A 6,393-nucleotide genomic window follows, 5' to 3' on the forward strand; every position below is an offset into this window, starting at 1 on the left:
CTCCGGGAATTGATGGAATACTCACTGAGATATTTCAACAAATGGTTGCCCCATTGGAGGCACTCACTTGGTTATGCCAAGAGATTTGGAAGACAGCTACTTGGCCAACTGACTGGAAGAGATCCATGCTTGTACCCATTCCAAAGAAAGGTAATCCCACAGAATGTGGAAATTATCAAACAATATTAATATCACACACAAATAAAGTCTTGCTGAAGATAATTCAAAAACAGTTACAGCAGTACATTAAGAGAGAAATGCAAGCTGGATTCAGAAGAGAATGTAGAATAAGGGATATCATTGCTGATGTCAGATAGATCTTGGCTGAAAGCAAAGAATACCAGAAAGATGTTTATTTGTGTTTTATTGACTATGTAAAAGCATTCGATTGTGTGGATCATAACAAATTATGGATGACATTTGAAAAGAATAGGAATCCCAGAACACTTAATTATGCTAATGAGGATCTTGTACACAGACCAGGAAGCTGTCATTTGCACAGAACAAGAGGATACTGCATGGTTTAAAATCAGGAAGGGAGTGTGTCGGTGGAATCCTTTTACCATACTTATTCAATCTGTATGCTGAGCAACTAATCTGAGAAGTTGGACTATATGAGGAAGAGTGTGGCATCAGGATTAGAGGAAGACTCACTAACATCCTGTGATATGTAGAAAACACAACTTTGCTTGCTGAAAGTGAAGATAACTTGAGCACTTGCTGGTGAAGATTAAAGACTACAGTCTGTAGTATGGATTACATCTCAACATAAAGAAAATGAAAATTCTCACAAATGCACCAATAAGCAGCATCATGGTAAATGGAGAAAAGATGGAAGTTGTCAAAGATTTCATATTGCTTGGTTCCACAGTCAGCACCAATGAAGCAGCAGTCAAGACATCAGAGAACATATTGCACTGGGCAAGTCTGCTGCCAAAGACCTCTTAAAATGCTGAAGAGCAAAGATGTCTCTTTGAGGACTAAGGTGCACCTAACCCAAGCCAAGGTATTTTCAGTCACCTTGTATGCATATGAAAGCTGGACAGTGAGTAAGGAAGACCAAAGAAGAGTTGATGCTTTTGAGTTGTGGTGCTGGAGAAGAATACTGAAAGTACTGTGGACTGGCCAGAAAAACTAACAAATCTGTCCTGGAAGAAGTGCAGCTAGGATGCTTCTTGGAAGCGAGAATGGCCAGACTTCGTCTCACCTACTTTGGTCATGTTGTTAGAAGGAACCATTCCCTGAAGAAGGATATCGTACATGGTAAAGTGGAAAGTCAGTGAAAAAGGGGGGAATGCCCTCAACAAGATAGAGGGATACAGTGGCTGCAACAATGGGCTCAGGTATAGCAAGGATTGTGAGGCTGACACAGGAGCAGACAGTGTTTCGTTCTGTTGTACCTAGGGTCACTGTGAGTCAGAGCTGACTTAATGGCACCTGAGAACAACAACAATTGCTGATGATCATATCTTCTCATATTTCTTAGCTTTCTGAATGTCCTCTTTGGTGAAGTATTTGTTAATGTCCTTTGCCTATGTTTTGATTGGGTTGTCTTTTTGTTGTTGAGTTGAAGTTTTCCGTGTATTTTAGAGATTAGTTTGATTATGATATGTCTTGGTGGATTTCTTTTGGGTCTATCCTGTGTGGAGTTTGTTAAGCTTCTTTGTTGGAAACCTCATCTGTCATGGTATTTGGGAAGTTTTATGCCAATATAGCTTCAAAAAACCTCAGTAGGTTTTTTTTTTTTCTTTTCCCCTTCTGGAATTCCTGTTATGCATAAATTATTCTTCTTGATGGTCCCCATATAACTCTTAGGCTTTTTTTTTTTTCCCCCCTGATTGTTCCACAGACAAATTAGCATCAAGGAATTTGTCCTCCATTTTGTTGATTCTTTCTTCCATTGATTCAGTTCTATATGTCCTTCCATTGAGTTTTCTAATATTTTATTATTAATCTTCTGAATTTCTAGTTGTTTTCATATGGTTTTTACTGACTTTGTCATTTTGTTCTTGGATTGTTTTCCTGAATTCTTCTAGGGATTATTTCTATATTTTCCTTGATCTTTGCGGATCCTATATATTAATCTTTTAAATTCCTTTTCAGGGTTATTCTCCAGAAGGCTCTCCATCCTTTTATCTTGCTCACTAGTTTGAGCCATTTTACCCTATTTCTCCATGTAGTTTGTTATTATCTGCTGTCTTTGAGGCAGTAAGATGTTACTTGCTTTATTTATAGATGTGTATGTCTTCCCTTACAGAATTGAGTGGAGATACAAGAGCATATCCCTTCCCTGATGTGAGGTGGCAATTGTTGATTGGTCAGAGTCCCTCCACAGCTCTTGTGGGACATCATGGTCCTCTGCATTGGTGTTAGTAGTATGTCCACTGGAGATCAGGGTAGGTTGTCTGCATGGCCACAGGTAGGTGGCACTATCGAAATGGATAGGGAATGCCTTCAATGTAGCTTAAATTAGTATCTCAGTAGGTGCGGGGATATCAAAGGGTCTCGGTGTGCATAGGAATCATACCTGCTAGTCTCTGGATGGGTAGGTAGGAATGAGTAGTGAGCTGCACTGGATGGGGTTGTGGGGGCTGCTTCCACTGGTCACCCCAAGGTGTACACAGTGAGCATACTAGCTGATCACCTAGTGGGGTAGGGGTTTCTGTGGGGATGGTGCCACCAGTCACCAGTCATACAGCTCAGTGAGTGCACCCCTGTTCAAGTGCATGGCACTAGGAGAAGAGTCGCTGACATGAGTCGCTGGGCTGAGAAGGGGGTGCTGTCTCCCAGCATGGGAGGTGGGGTAGTGAGGGGTGCCACGGTCATGAGCATGTGCAGGGGGTGGAGGAATGTGGAGCACTGTGGTCCACTAGCCTCCAATAGTGATGAGATGCACAGTGAATGCAATGAATGCTCTTCACTTTGTTTAGGCAGGGAGTACTCCCTCCTGACCCTGGATCCTGCTTGGTAGCACCAGGTGATGAAGGCTTTTTTGCTGGTTAGATATGCAGTATTGTTTGCATGGAAGCTTGCTGGGTAGGGGATCTGTAAGTGTTATTGTATGAATTTACTGTTCAGTGGGTATTACTTGTCCAAATGGTAATGTGCTTTTGTTAACTAGTAAAAAAAAAAAAAAAAAAACTATAGCTGCTTTTTACTAACTATCCACTGCCTTCAAATTAATGTTTTCTCTATTTTGTGTTGAGTATAATTATTGCCTGTAGTGTGGTAAGATCCGCTCTACCACTACTGGAAAAGGAACTCCTACTTCATCTGACTATACCATATTATATATACTCTACTCTAGCCATAGCAGCTTTCTTTTGGTTAGTGTTAACGTGACACTTCTGTAAAAATTAGCCCCTAATAACCACTGAAAGTGAAGAAGACTTGAAATACTTACTGATGAAGATCAAAGACTACAGCCTTCAGTACAGATTATATCTCAACATAAAACAAAAATCTTCATAATGGGACCAATAAGTAACATTGTAAAAAATGGAGAAAAGATTGGAGTTGTCAAAGATTTCATTTTACTTGGATCCACACTCAAAGCCTACAGGAGCAGAAATCAGGAAATCAAATGACATATTGCATTGAGTAAATCTCCTATAAAAGACCTTCTTAAGGTGTTAAAGAGCAAAGATGTAACTTTGAAGACTAACATGCACCTGACCCAAGCCATGGTCTTTTCGGTAACCTCATAAGCATATCAGAGCTACACAGTAAATAAGGAAGACCACAGAAGAATTGATGCATTAGAATTGTGGTGTTGATGAAGAATATTAAATGTACTGTGGACTGCAAAAAAATCTGTCTTGGAGTAAGTACAGCCATGATGCTACCTAGAAGGCAGGCTTGTCAGACTTAAGTAAATAATCAGCGAAAAAGAGGAATACCTTTAACAAGATGAATTAACACAGTGGCTGCAGCAGCAGGCTCAAGCATAACATCAGTTGTGCAGATGGTGCCAGACTAGGCAGTGTTTCATTCTGTTGTACGTGAGGTCCCTATGAGTGGAAACTACCTCAACAGTATCTACAGCTCTAGGGGCTGAGTGAAAGCCCCTAAACCTTGGGGTCCAGCTCTGCTTCCTGCTCCCGGCCCACTGGAGCTAGAGGCATTTCTTCACTCAGACAGCTGCTGGCTGCTGAGGCTGAAAAGCCCCAAGGTTGGCAAGTAAAAAGGTACAGTCCCGATGTTACCAAACCACATGGCAGGCCATTAATTCAAGTCCATAGCAAGTCCCAAGGTCGGCAGAACATGGCAGGTTGCTGAGCCATGATACAGCTACATGCAGGGTTCAAGTGTGCCATAAGCTAGAGACCTTTTCCAAAGCTGCTGCTTATATACAGGAAGCAGACCATATCCCAAAGGCAGCTACTCAGCTGCTTGTGGTAGACCCCACCACGGAGTTGATTGCGAGTCTCATCATGGGGAATAACTGCCACCAGCTGCCCAGCCACTCAACCAGGCCCAGCCAAGTTGACATACAAACTGAACTACCACAATATAATATACATATATTATGTATATAATGAAGTATAAAGATATGACAAGATAAAAGAGCTGAACAGAAGATTTTAAAGGGCTGCTTGAGAAGACAAAGTATTATAATGAAATGTATGAAGACCTGGAGTTAGAAAACCAAAAGAGAAGAACGCACTCAGCATTTCTCAAGCTGAAAGAACTGGGGGGAAAAAAATCAAGCCTCAAGTGGAAATATTGGAGGGCTAAATACTGAATAATGCAAGAAACATCAAAAGAGAATGGAAGGAATGCACAGTCACTGTACCAGAAAGAATTGGTCATTGTTCAGCTATTTCAGGGGGTATATATGATCAAGAACTGATGGCACTGAAGGAAGAAGTCCAATCTGCAGTGAAGGAATTGGCGAAAAACAAGGCTTCAGGAATTACAGAAAACCTACTGAGGTGTTTCAACAAATGGATCCAGCACTGGAGGTGCTTACTCATTTATGTCAAAGAATTTGGAAGACAACTACCTGACCAGCTGCCTGGAAAAGATCAATATTTTTGCCTATTCCAAAGAAAGGTGATCCAACAGAATAACAATATCATTAATACCACACTCAGGTAAAATTTTGCTGAAGATAACTCAAAAACCATTTCAACAGTATATTGGCAGGAAACTTCCAGATATTCAAGCTGGATTCAGAAGAGATATGGAATTAGGGATATCATTGCTAATGTGAGATGGATCTTGGTTGAAAGCAAAGAACACCAGAAAAATGTCTACCTGTGTTTTATTAACTATACAAAGGCATTTGACTATGAGGACCATAACAAGTTATAAATCACATCGCAAAGACTAGGAATTCCAGAACACTTAATTGTTCTTAACTAAGGAGCCTGTACGTAGACCAAGAGGCAGTCATCAGGAAGGGTGTGCATCATGGTTCTATCCTTTTACCATACTTATTCAGTCTGTATGCTGAGCAAATAATCTGAGAAGCTGGATGGACTACATGAAGAGGAACATGGCAACAGGATTGGAGGAAGACTCATTAACAACCTACGATAAGCAGATGACACAACCTGGTTTGCTGAAAGTGAACATGACTTGAAGCACTTACTGATGAAGATCAAAGACTACAGTCTTCAGTGTGGATCACACCTCAACATAAAGGCAACAAAAATCTTCACAACTGGACCAATAAGCAGCATCAGGATAAATGGAGATTGAAGTTGTCAGGGATTTCATTTTACTTGAATCAACAGTCCACACCCATGGAAGCAGCAGGCAAGAAATCAGGCACTGTATTGCACTGGGCAAATCCACTGCAAAAGACCTCTTTAAAATGTTAAGAACCAAAGATGTCACTTTGAAGACTGATGTGCTCCTAACCCAAGCCATGGTATTTTCAGTCACCTTACATGCATGTGAAAGCTGAACAATGAGTAAGGAGGAGAGAAGAAGAGTGATGCCTTTGAATTATGGTGTTGGTGAAGAATACTGAAAATACTATGGACTGCCAGGAGGACAAACAAATCTGTCCTGGAAGAAGTGCAGCTGCAATATTCCTCGGAACAGAAAATGGCCAGATTTCATCTCAACTACTTTGGTCATACTGTTAGAAGGGACCACACCCTGGAGAAGGATATCATGCTTGGTAAAGTAAAGGATCAGTGAAAAAAGGGGAGGAACCTCAATGAGATGGATCGACATAATAGCTGCAACGATAGGCTCAAGGATTGTGAGGATGGCACAGAACCAGGCAGTGTTTCGTTCTGTTGTCGGATCACTGTGAGCCACAGCCAACTTGACAGCACCTAACAACAACAAAATTCATAAGGTTTTCTTTGCTATTCATAAGGTTTTCCTTGCTGAAAGTGAGGATGACTTGAGGCACCTACTGATGAAGGTTGAAGA

The 6,393-nt window shown here is 41.0% G+C and overlaps 1 protein-coding gene across 1 annotated transcript in view; it reads left to right on the plus strand.

Annotated features, from left to right (window-relative positions):
* APLF (aprataxin and PNKP like factor) overlaps positions 1-6,393 on the plus strand; it is a 233,533-nt gene that overhangs the window by 173,965 nt on the left and 53,175 nt on the right. The window lies entirely within an intron of this gene.

The sequence above is a fragment of the Orycteropus afer genome, unplaced genomic scaffold (genome assembly GCF_000298275.1).
Source record: "Orycteropus afer afer isolate SDZICR_OR568_19922 unplaced genomic scaffold, OryAfe1.0 scaffold00065, whole genome shotgun sequence".
Taxonomy (NCBI): domain Eukaryota; kingdom Metazoa; phylum Chordata; class Mammalia; order Tubulidentata; family Orycteropodidae; genus Orycteropus; species Orycteropus afer.